The sequence below is a fragment of the Corvus cornix genome, chromosome 9 (genome assembly GCF_000738735.6).
Source record: "Corvus cornix cornix isolate S_Up_H32 chromosome 9, ASM73873v5, whole genome shotgun sequence".
NCBI lineage: Eukaryota > Metazoa > Chordata > Aves > Passeriformes > Corvidae > Corvus > Corvus cornix.
The window spans coordinates 4,440-17,732 of record NC_046339.1 but is presented as its reverse complement, the minus strand read 5'-3'; the positions used below and the strand labels follow the sequence as shown (position 1 = coordinate 17,732).

The following is a 13,293-nucleotide window of genomic DNA, read 5'->3' as shown; positions in this document are numbered from 1 at the left end:
AGGCCCCGCCCCGAGGAATCCCCGCGGCGCCGCGGGCGGGGCCGCCGCCATGGCCTCCTGTGGCGGCGGCACGTCACCCCCTTTCCTCCTTCCGGGGCCGGCACCGCGCCCTCGCCGGGAGGCCTCAAACCCCCCGCCTATCCACCCCTGTGCCTCTCGGGTATAGCGGAACTTGAAAATACTTCAAAATATTCCACTGCGCGAATAGAGGGTAGGACCGTGTCAGGGTGCTGTGGCTCAGGCTGGGAGCGGGGGTGGTACAGGAGGAGCGTTGCTCCTGTGGCCGCTAAGCCCTGCGGGAAGGACTAAAACCACTCGGAAGAGCCTGGCTCCGTCCTCTTGGCACTCTCCCTGCAGGTGTTTGTACGGGTGGATGAGATGCCCGAACGGTCCCAGCTCTCTCAGCCTTTCCTCGGAGGACAGATGCTTTCTTGTCCGTCATCCCTGTGGCCCTTTGTTGCCCTCTCTCCAGCACGTTCACGTTCCATATTGGGGAGCCCAGAACTCAGCACAGCCCTGCAGGTGTGACCTCAGCAGTGCTGATCGGAGTGCGGGGATCCCCTCCCTCGACCTGCCTCGTGCATCCCAGGATACCATTTACCTTTTCAGCAAGGGCACATTGTTGGCTCGTGTTCAATTTCGTGTCCCCCAGGATGCCCAGATCCTTCTCTGCAATCTGTTACCTTCCTCAAGACAATGAAATATAACTGCTTTTTGACCACAATAAACTGAGGGAAGTCTGTCAGGAAGGGGATTTCTTTCTGACTTGAAATGGCAAATGCGCCATGAAAGGATTTAAAAAATAAACGAACTCTCAAATGCAAACTGATGAACATTCCAACTCCTAATTTCCCCAGTATGGGAAATCACATTTGAGCTGAGACAATTTTTGTAGACCTGTTTTGAAATCAAATTACTTACTTCTAAAAGTACCAAAATCAAGGAAGTGTTCCTTGACCAGCCACAAAATAACAACCCCAAAACAAAATATGCTTTTAGAGCATACCATTAATTTGTAATTCGTGCATCATATGCATAAAAGTGTGTGAATCAGAATTGTAGGCATGTTGATAATGTTGTACGTGTATAGGGATTACTAATTTTTTGGGTATGCAACCTTTTTCAGGTATCCGCGGCTTTGACAAACTTTCTCTGTGATGGTATTAGGCATGGTTCGTGTCTGTCTCAGATGAAAGTTTTGAGAAATTTTTAGCCAGCACATTTCAGCTGTGTCTAGCTTGTTGCTTTGCCAAGTTTTTGAGCGAAAACAATAGAATAGCCGCTGTTGGTGACTGCCCTCCCCCTCTCCCTTGGTTCCTTTGTGTTATGTTAGAGTAGAGCAAAAGAGCATAATTCCTTCTGGTTTCCACGTTAAACAATCAGAAAAAACCCCTAGGACTGCCAGTATTTAGCTTGAAAGTGTGACAGAGAAGTGACATGTCCACCCCTATGCAAACAGTTGTTTGCACATGCATGGTTGAGAGTTTTCTAATGTTCGTGGTTGAACAGGCTGTAAATTCTGTGGTTTCCTTGCATGACTCGATTTCATGTACACCTGTGCCTTTGTGCTGTTTACACTTCTTTCTTCGTAACCCGAAGGGAAAAGTCACAGGAAGAACCTGAGAGAGCAACAGGTATCCCATTGGCTTCCAGTACAAATGGAAGAAATGATCGTGTGATATGAGGATAGAAGGAAAAAAGCCTCCAGGAAAGAGAAGAATGTGCAGGATGGGCTCTTGTGAGATAAGGGCTAGGATAGGAAAGCTTCTAAGCCTAGGATAAAACCAGCTAGGCCTCAGGTTTTTTAGAAGGGAATAAATTTAAGACTAGGTAAAAGATAAGTAAGATACAAGGATGGGAACTAACCAGGGAAACTGTTGCTTGTCAGCACACAATACGACTTGATAAAAACCTAGTCAGGAGGGAGAAGGAATAGATTTTGCTAGATAAAGAGACAGCATTCAGAAAGAATGGACAAAGTGCTGCATAGCAGCTCATTAGGTAAATAAATTTTGCAAATGTGCACAGTTGGTCCAACCGTTAAGTTAATAAAACATTGTAGAGAAGGTTTCAGAATTAAACATTATTTCTGCCTCTGCAAAATCTGGGAGCAAAAGATTTTAAAAAGCAACCCAGAAGAGTTGATTCCACGTGTCGAGTCCAAGTTTAAAGTACTGGAATTCAGTTTTTACAGCATCGAAATGGTAATCTGTCTGTTTAGGAAAGAGGCCTCAATGGTGTGAAGTGCATAGCTAGATACATGAAAAGAATGTAGCCCAATTCAAGACCGTACTGAGAGATTCACTTTCGTTTTTGTCCATCTCTGTCTTGCCCTGAAGTTGTCACAAACTTCGCTGATGACAAAAGCTGTTCTGGGCTATCCCATCCTCTTGTTGAAGCCCTTCTCACCTTGACCTTACTGTGAAGCTAGACTGAACAGTTACCGAGTACTTAGAGTAGTCTGCATAGAATTTTAAAATTTGGCACAAATTCTGCCCATTGCTAGGATTTCACTGTAATGTAACTTACTCCAATAGGACTGAAAAGGCTTTCATGTTTGTTTGAATAATCAAAATATTATGTTGTCACTCCAACTTATTTCAGCTTTTCACATTCTCCTTTCCTAATGGATATTCTCTTTGCCCACACCAGAGCCAGTTACAGTTCTGCCCTTGTTTTTTTAAAACATAAATCCACCTGCTACATAAATGTGATAGTCTTCTAAAAAGCTAGGCTCTAGAATTTGCTTGGTTGATGTTACTTAATGCATTGCAGTGAGCAGATGTTTAGTGGATTGAGGAATTCTTACAATTTCTTCTAGCTAGCACATTAAAATAAACAGTCCTATAAGCAGGGAGGTGGGTAGGTCTTAGTTTCTTTTGTATTGTCTTTTGGGTTGATTCTCAGTGATCTGCAATGCAAGCAAGACACAATAGAAGCTGTTCTCCTGGTTGCATTATTAACTTGGCATCTATTAAGAAGAAAATTTATGGTGAACCTTTATTTGTCATTGAAGAAATAGTTACCTCTCTCACCAGTCTTTACAAGACTGTTAAAAAGTTGTAATGCTTTTGCAATGCTACTTTCTTACAGTTAATGAAAAGGTTTAAATATCACTGAAGAACACAGAACCACATACAACTGATTTACAAGCCTCCTTTCCTCTGACAAATAGGCTAAACAAGGCAGATGTATGTGTGCTTGTCTCCTAACTTGCCCTCTGCTTCATCTTTGCCTGGTCCCCTTTTCTAGTGATTCTTTTGGGATGGATGGGAGGCCACAAGACCTACCGATCAGGAGATGTGCCTGGGAGCAGAAACCAGGGGTTTGTCGCCAGTTCCAATCGTCATTTGCCATGGCGATAAGTGCCGGCAGGACAGCTATGTACTTTTCTTTTTTTCCTCTCTTTACCACTTAACTGAAAACAGTAAAACATTCTCTTGCTCTATATTTGTACAGGGGAGTCGCAATCATGTATCCAAATTCTAACTGTATTCTACTTCAGTGGGTAACAGTAAATCTTGTAATTTCTTACCTCCACAGACCAGAGTTTTAAACTCTCTCAAAATAGAAAAATTCCAGTATCTCATCTGAACATGCATGTTCTTCCTTCCTACAGGAAGTGCTAAAACTCTTAATGCTTAAAAAACTAGCAGATTATAAAATTCTTGGAGATGCACAGTTCTCGAGAAATTTTAGCAGGGATTTGAGAAGAAGCAATGGCAATACTTCCACCAAGTTACTTAGACTTACGGCAGTGCTCCTGTTCCACGCTAGATTTTTGTTGAATTTCAAGCTAGTACTTCCTCCAGGCTAGGCCAAGTAATTAACTTTAGTCAAATGCAAAAATAAATTTAAAAGAAAATCAGGGTGATATACTGGGAATGGCATTTGTGATTAAGTGAATACAGTTACTCCCTTTTGAAAAACCTTAGTATCACCAAGTTGAGATGCTTTAACCTCTTCCGTAGCTAAAGAAGTAGAATAGCATCAGGAATAGAATAGAATAGAATAGAATAGAATAGAATAGAATAGAATAGAATAGAATAGTTCATTTGGAAAGGATCAACAATGATCATCTAGTTCAACTGTCTGACCACTTCAGGGCTGAAACACTGTTAAAACATATTTTTAAGGGCACAATCCAAATGCCTCTAAACACTGACATACCTGAGGCATCAACCATCTTTTAGGAAGATTTAATTTAATTTAATAATGTCTAGTCTGAATCTCCCTTGGAACAGCTTTGAGCCGTTCCCAGGCATTCTGTCCCTGGATCCCAGGGAGAAGAGCCCAGCACCTTCCCCTCCACACCCCCTCCTCAGGGACCTGCAGGGAGCAATGAGATTGGCCCTCAGCCTCCTTCTCTTTGAACTAGACAAAGCCAGAGTCTTTGTGTAGGACTAGACTATTACTATAGAGATGATGCACTAACAATAACGCTCATCAATTATAGTCGTCAAAAATCTATATAAGCATTAATTTCCCATCTCTGAGCATTTAACCATTACCACATTCATTTTTACTGAAGTGATTATAGGGCTCATTTAGATTAAATGGGAAGATACTTTGCAGTTTCTGCTAGCATAAAGCAGCAGCAATATTGCTTGGTAGGTCATTTTAATTGACCTCAAAGAAATTGTTTCAGCATGACTCCATAAGTTTGGGCAACACTGGTCTTTCCTACACTATTTCCTCAGGACTCCACAGAACATCAGCAATACAGATCTATGGTGTAACAAGTTCCACACCTGACACCACAGCTGACTGATGTGAACCTACAGGTACACATTCCTGGGTTGTTGACCCAAGTATGCCAGTGTGCTCAAGGGCTAATTAGTAAGGTCTTCTTTAAGTGGAGTTTTATCTTAGGATGTGCAAGTTTGCATTAGAAAAAGGCCATTAGACTAGGATATAAGATGATGATCAGAAGTCCTTGTTGTGGAAACCACCAAAGCACAAAATCATCTGTAGGCATGAAACCCCATCTCTCTGCTAAATCTGGTGTCAAAAGTGTTGAAGGACAGAGGTCTTGTCACAGTACTAAAAAATACTTAGGCTGGGCATAAAAAAATGTATCTGGTGAACTGTTAAAGGAGTGCTGAATCGGTCTTACGAGTGCCTCAATCACACCGATTGTGTGCTGTAGTGCTGTAAATTCCATTTAAGAAATAAAGAATTGTTTTTCTGTCGAAAGTCTGGAGAAAACAACTTCTTGCTCTGTCAAGTTTACAGCATTGACGTGGCTGTGCTGGGTACGTTTGCTGTCTCAGGTGTATCATTCCAAGAAAATGTCCATATGTTAAAAGGTTAGTCCTTAATTTTACACTCTCTCATAGTTACAGTAGCTGTCAAATATAGCTGCCTTGCAGTATATGCTGTATGAAGTGGGTTTCTTAAAATATTTTGGAACTATGTTAGGAAGCTGGACAAAAGTAGTTTGACAATGCCTTCTCTTATTAATTGGTCCAGGTGCATCAGGTGTGGCTCAATGATGATTTTTCAGCTGCATAGTTCATACAGACCATAGCATTATTTATCCTGTGCAAACACTGAAACAACACTCATGCTTTTCTCACTGTACGGTCTGGTTATTTTTTCATTGTCTTTTATCAGGATTTTCATCAATGTTTCCCCACAGCTTCCAGATTGTTCACACTGCAGATGCAGCAGTTCTGTTCACTGGGCTGGGCAACAGCAATCACGTTACCCATGCCCTGCATTCTTTACATTAGTTGCTCATAGGAAGATAAATTTAATAGCTAGTACTAATTGGGGATGGAAGGACACTTGGTTGGTTGTTTTAAAATCTGTGACTGTCACAGCAAGAAGGCCTAAGCTCTGTTTGCTTTTTACTGATACTTTTGCTAGTGACTGTTTATATTTTGATGCAGCCCATTGCCTACAAAGATCAGTTTGTTATAGCAGTTTACCCTGATAGAGCTCTCGTGAATGACACTTAAGATATGAAGCAGGTGTATTTGAGTGCATTTTGAACCTTAGAGTTTTTCAGTACTATTTTTGTGGCTGAATTTCAATTTTCCATGATTATTTAAATTATTTAGAAGCCCTGCAATGCTTCTGACTATAACATCTTAGGTATGGAGTGAACTTCACTGGCTAACACTTTATAAGCACTAAATTGAGGCTACAGAGCTTTCTCATTGTGTGTTCCCCAGTATCTTCTGGAGAAGCCCTGCCTAAAGTGAAATTTTTAGTGTTTCAGGAAAAGTTTAAGGCATATTTTTTTGTTATTTAAGGGATCCTTTATATTCTTCTAATAACCATTATCAAGGGATGTTCTGAATATTTTAGATCCCATAGGTTTGACTGCTACGAAGTTTCTGGATTTTATTATTCTCTTTATAAAAGGAATAAAAATTTTGTAGGTAGAAATTCCCAGCCAGTATTTTTCATTTAAATGTATATCTTAGCTTTTTTAAAAAAGCTATAGTACAGAATTATTTGTGGCATGATTCTTGCTTTAAAAAAAAAAAAAAAAAAAAGACTACAAACATCCCACTTTGTACGTAAGTTGAAAATCGTTTTATTTAAAGGTGTAATGGGTATAATGGTCCAGCTGCGAGACTGTTGCATTTAGCTTGTAGTTATTAAGGACTTAACATCGATAAGGTTATGTTCAAGAAACCCATTTGGATAAAGCACAGAATGATTTACATCAATATATGCTGAGGAAATGTGTTTCATTGAGAAAAAGGTACAGCAAAGAGTGAACCTCTCTTTCTGTAGGCAGTGACAATCATGAATAGCATGGTAGAAGATGTTTTGGTTCATTATCTTCTTCATCCCTGGCACATTTAATGTCTATAGCTTCATTTAAATTAATGTGTTTCTTCTTTCTAGCATCTTAGGTATATGCAGAGCCACTGGTAGTCTTCAAATATTATATGGAAACCTGTAATGACACCCTTTTGCGATTACTTGTATTAGAGATGACAGAGTTTTGTTCTGAAGTAATAGAAATGAAGGAAAGAGCATTGCATTTTCCTAATAATTATTATTTATATATTTTTTTTCGTTGTTTTGTATTGCTTCTTAACTGCACTTGGAGAGTTAAGACAGATCAAAGCTATGCATTGGTCCAGATGCGAAGTGCAAGAAGAGCAAAAGAGCAAGAAATGAGGCAGCAGCAGGAATAGCAATTTGGGACACCTGTGATAGGTGAAAGGATTGGGAGATGTCAGATAATCAGTAAGAGTGCTCTTATGCACTGCAGAGTCATGCTGGAGAATGCGGCCATTAAACCATTAAGATGATAAACAGAGATGGACAGGACCGTAAGCTATATATTGCAGTAGGGTTCTTTCAATTTTTAATCTAGCTTTTTATGAGCTGCTTGTATTGAACAACTTTGATAGGGAAATCTGTATGATTCTCGTTTTGTAGCTGCTCATCACATCCTTCAAAGACCTGCGTCCAAGTGTATCTTCACAGCTGATCACGGCTGATACAAAGAGAGTTTTAGTGCCCGTTGCAGAATACGGGGGAGTGAGCTGTGGAATTCCCCTTACTTCAGTGTGATGTCTGACACTGAAACGTGACCGTGGACAATACAGCGGGACATAAGAAACAGAAATCATAGGTAGAGGTCTTTACTAGATCAGCTGATATAGTAGAAGAAAGTAGACAAGCATTTGAACATGAGACATTCTTTAGTCTCAAATAAAACCATGGACTCAGTAGTAGCCTTACTAGTTTTATGGCATATCACAATAAACCTCCTCCTTAACGTCTCTGTTAATGAGGCAAACTACCTGTTTCTCTTCCCTAATGCTGTCTCCAGTGTCATCCTCTGACCAACTTCTCTTTTACTTCAAAGCTGTCAGCTATCTTTTCTTTCAGAGATGATCTAGCTGATAACATACCTAGCTAAACTCCAAGCAATTGCCTCCTAGTCGTATATAGCTTGGCTAATTTTATTTAGGTCTGCCACATAATTTTTGAACCTGACAAAGACCTCTGAATGTTTTAAAAAGCTTGTATTTTCCTTTTTTTTTCTGATTTTTTTCTTTTTTCTTTTTTCCTTTTTTTTTTTTTTTTGCAACTACTGGTTTGATGCAGCATAATACCTCTTGCCCCAGCCCTGGAAGTGTTCAAGGCCCAGTCGGACGGGGCCCTAAGCAACCTGTTCTAGTGGTTGACATCCCTGCCCATGGTGGAAGTGAGGCAGGAGTTGGAACCAGATGATCTTTCAGATCCCTTCTACCCAAGCCATTCTATGATTATCTGCAAATCTAATGATTAATTTTTGAGGGATGAGGACATGAATGAAGAAAAACTTGAATGCATACTGGATCTACCACACTGAAAAGAGCAATGACATGAGTTTTACTGATTTAAGAACTATTACATTTTACATTTGTCTTCAAAGCCTTACAATTCCTTAACATATAAGGAAGCAGGCCAGAAATGCTGACCTTCATAACCCCTGATATAGGAAACTCTTACTCTGCACATTGTGAAGGAAACAACATTTCCAGGGCCATGTAACTTTTGTGACAGATCTTGGTATCATTTTGTGGTGTAAGTGCATTTCTCACCCTTTTCTTGTCTCCTTGTGTATATTCATTGACTTAGACCTTTGGCTGTGTGCCGGTGAGCTTAGTGGGACGGAAACTTGTATAATTTTTGCCTTCTGTCATGCAGTCTTTCTGTTCTGGGATTTAAGAGGAGTAATTAGTGCAATTTCTACAGCTTTGTTTCTCTCCTTTGCAGCAATTGACCATCCCAGGTTCTCTAAAGCTAAGTACTGTTTATTCAGTCACACTATTTATAGGAGCAAACCTCCTGTAAAACAACAAACCTTTATCCCATTTGACCAGGCAGGCTCTCAGTATTTGTATAGATCATTTGTTACCGACTCCTGGCAGCAACTAGGTGACCCTAGTTCAGTTCTCAAGTACATTATGAATAAACTTGGACAAGTAAACACGCATGCTCATGTGAGGGCCCCCACTGACATCGTTCCCAGCTCTTCTTTGTCACCAGACCTTTCATATCAGATCAAACCAGTAAAAAGGGCATAAGGCATAAGTCACGTAGATTTCCAGTGTTGTTGTTCTTCTATCTGCTTTTCTCAACTTTCTGTTGGGACTCCACTGCAGGACTTGTAGTTCTTTGAAAATGCATTTCACTCAACTGAGTCTGCTGAGAATACATTCAGTGACAAACACTTAATGGTAAATGTGTCCTTTATATTATCAAACCAGAAGTGTTTCATTGTTTTGAGCCCTCTCAGCATCTGTTATATTGCTGTGTTGCAGTCTTTGAATGACTCAGGATGTTAGGACATTGCAACAGGAAAATTTTTATTATTGGTTTAAAGGTGACCCCAGTTTTAATTACAGAGAGACATAAATCTCGCTCTACCTTACAGTTCCAGCTGAAACTGTCTATTTAGATTTCTCAGTGTTCCTTTTCAGAAAAGACAGAGAACAAACACAGCAGATAATAGTTGCTGTAGGCCGTCACCTAGCCCCCTCACTTCTTTTATTATGGAATGGAAGAGAGTAGCCAGACCAAATAATGATGGAGCTCAGCTGAACTGAATGGGCTGAGACAGCTGCTGGGCTTGCAGTGGGGTAAAAACCATTCTCTCTGCCTCTATATAGTGAGGGAGAACGCAGGAAAAGCCTGCATAAAGGAAAGGGAAAGGAAAAGGGAAAGGGAAAGGGAAAGGGAAAGGGAAAGGGAAAGGAAAGGAAAGGAAAGGAAAGGAAAGGAAAGGAAAGGAAAGGAAAGGAAAGGAAAGGAAAGGAAAGGAAAGGAAAGGAAAGGAAAGGAAAGGAAAGGAAAGGAAAGGAAAGGAAAAGTTGAAAGAAAAAAGGGAGAGGACGTAGCATAAATGAGAATAAGTGAAATTGAAAGTCACAAAAGGCTGAAAAGAATTTCAGCTTTGAGGAGTTTTTAGAATTAGAAGTGAAAGAAACCTGTAAAAATAAAAATAATGTTTCTTCTGAGTTCTTGGCAAGGAGATGACAATGATGTAGTGAAGCGGGGAGAGAAAATCAGGGACTTTGGCTGGGACACAAAGTGAGATGAATTTTTAAAAGGCTTCAGTGCTGAGACTAAGAGAATAAGAAAGCTAAAGAATTATTTGGGAGAGAAGTCTGAAGACATGTATGGGTATTTGGCAGTATTTCTTGAAACCATTGCCCTGAAAGACTTGTGGAAAATAAGAAGGGCATTAGCCAAGCCTCTTTATAGCAAGACCTTGCTAGGAACACATTGGATTGCGATATGTAAGAGCAAGTTACAGTCAGCAGTTTCACTTGGGCTGGCATACAGCTACTAATGCTGCACGATACTTTACATCCCACTTTGCTTCAATCAGATTTTTCTGCTCCATCTTTCCTTTAGCAGAGCTACTCCTCTGTTCACTTTCCAATAAAGGAATGGAATTAGCTGAAATAATTCTTGGTGGGTCTATATGCAGCACACATCTTACATTGCACTTGCATCATTTAGGATGATGCTAAAAGCCCTCAGTACTTAGACAACATTACCCTTCTTATGCTAATGGCTGAAATAACAAGAAACAAGTATGCCTCTTATCTGTCTCTAAATAAATTTTTAAACATCTGAACATTCTTAGATTTTCCTAAGCGTTCATTTGCTCAGCCAAGCTATGGGTTGGAAAACTGACATGCACAGACATAGTCACTTTTAAAATTGTACTTTTACTGAGGACTGAATCTTTCCTTTTCTGTTTTGGTGAAGAGGCTGTATCACTATCATCCTGTATCAGTAACAGTGCTGCCTGCAGAATTATAAGAATTCAGGAAAAAAGTGCTTTCAAGCCACCCTATAGTTACACACACGGTATAAAATGTATGCCATACAGAGGGGTAGCTTCTGTCCATCAGTGTGGAGGCGAAGGAGGCGATCCAAATCTGGACAGCATGTTTGACCGCTCCAGAACTTCCCCAGCCCTTGCTCCTTGTACTAATTGAAACGTGTGCTTTGAGAAATTTAGAATTTGACTCTTTAAAGGTTTGGGTGGGTGCTACAGTCTGCTATTTAATATTATAAGGTCACCTTTATGTCCTCTACTCACCCTAAAGTGCTTTAATTTCACAGATCTTTGTCAAGGCTTCCGATTACACTGTGTTGTTCCAACAGCTTCTGAAAATGATTCTGAAGACTGATGCTGGTAGAACTTTCATACTGCAAGAAACAAACGGAATCGCTGCAGAAGTGCTGAACTGGCAAGAACAACATCAGCATCCATTTGTTTTATTCCTCTCCTTAGTAAAAAGCACATTGAATATTACTGTAGTTTTTGAAGTATTGTTGAATTCAAAATCAATTGCTGCACAGAGGAACTTAGTGGACTTGAGAACTACTTGGCACGTGTGAGGATTAGATACGTAGAAAGCAACTTCCCTTTTTAAATTATGAGGATGTTGTGCTTTGTTTTGGAAGGCATCAGATTCCAAATATTCGAGGAAGCTCTGTCTCCCTTTGTGTTTCCTTACTGTAGTCAGACTTCTGGTTTTGCCTTACTGAGCTTTGCTCCTGTACTGGCATTAAGTGGTTATAGTGGGTTTCAGGGGGAGGGTTGGGGCGTCCATGTACTTACATAGGTTTTGTCTGGGTGTTCTTAAATGCCCTCTCTTGCTGCATCACATAAGTGATTGCTTCCATTGTGAGTTATTGTTGAGTTAACTCCATTGAGTTATTCCATTGTGCTTATCCTTGAACACAAGGATAAGCAAGATACTGAAGAGATTATTTGGGTTTTGTCTTATTTGAAGATTATTATTTAACTCAAAAAGCAGTAAGAGCTTGCAGTGATCTTTTAATACTTGATGATGGCCTTTTTATGTACCAGTCTGGAAATCTGAGGTTATATTTGATACCATGTGACTGTTCCATTATGGAATACTGCAGGTGTAAACTCTTGCATTTCAGCATTCCTAGCAGATACGCAACTTGATAAAGACCTAAGGCTGTTTAGTTTAATCGGACTATTTTTAGATCCCACCCTCACTGTTCAAAGCACTGGTTATCCCTGTGTTTTCTAGTGTTGTCACTTATTTATAAATAAAGATGAAAGAGGTAATGCACCTCTACTGGTATTGTCCATTTTATTTAAACATGGATATCTACCAGAACTTGAAAACATAGAAAGCTGTGGTCTGCGGTATATCCTTACTAACATTTATAAATACTTACGCAGCTATTTAAGATTGTTCTGACCATTTTGGATTGAAATGCTTTCTCTAAATGGTGGTACAGTAAGTTCTTATGTGTGTTTTGGAATCGTATTTGCTACAGATACGTGTTAGTTTTGTGATTACCACCATAACAACGTATCTGCAAAGAGCACAGTATGTTCAAATGCCATGAGTTGTTTATTGTTACAGTATGTAAAACTAACTTGTGAAGAGGAAAGATGTGCCTTACCAGCTGAAATTAACTTGTGATTTTTAGACTTACGTAGTGCTAACTTGGCTACCATAACATGAGTTGGCCTGTCATCTGTAAGACTTGAAAGAAAATGGAATGCTAAGGAAACGGCATATTTCTATGCCCATTCTGGTAATGTTAGGCATTAGGCATTCAGTGTCAACACTTACATGTATTATTCTAGTAATTAGCTGAAATACAGCTCTGGGACATTCATCTGAAAAGTGAAGGTCCAGGCATATGTGAAAATGTTTGTAACTCATTTCTGAAGAAAGTAAATTGAAGTTTACAATAAAAGTTAGATGTTCAATCCTGCCTGAGTTAGTTGGTATAACTTAATAAAATGCCATACCGTGAAGCAGTCAGTATTTCATATGCACTCAATACATTTAGGGTTACAGGCATGGGTTCTGATACCCTAATAGATTGATGGCTTGAAGGATATTTTTTAATTTTTTTTTTTTGTTTTGGTAACAAACACCATTCCATAAAGGTGAGGCTCCACGTACAAAACTGGTTGAAGTGACACGTCCGTTTGGTGTCCTACAGCCTTGTTGAGGTTCAGTGCAAATGAAAGAGTGACATGGGGGAATACCACGGTGGAATTGGTGTAGAGTAGAGGGCCTGAATGCACCGGTTGGGAAGAATGCTGCCACCAGACCCAGCTGCCTCCTCAGAGGAGAGCTGCCTTGCAACCCTGATGCCCCACAGCTTTAGAAGGGTAGAGGCTGGGAGCAGCTAGATTAGTTGTTTTCTATGTAGCTCTGCTATGAGATCTCCATCCATGGGAGCACCTACCTGCGCAAGCTCTCATGGGTCCACGCAAATGGATTTTTGTTAGCACAATGCACGTGTGCGTCC

General features: G+C 40.1%; 1 long non-coding RNA gene across 1 annotated transcript; it reads left to right on the top strand.

The window, feature by feature from the left end:
- Nucleotides 1-20: 20 nt before the first annotated feature.
- Nucleotides 21-12,742, top strand: LOC120410485. Its single transcript, XR_005602686.1, has 2 exons — nt 21-211; nt 11,101-12,742. It is a non-coding gene; the product is annotated as an uncharacterized LOC120410485 (long non-coding RNA).
- Nucleotides 12,743-13,293: the final 551 nt, after the last annotated feature.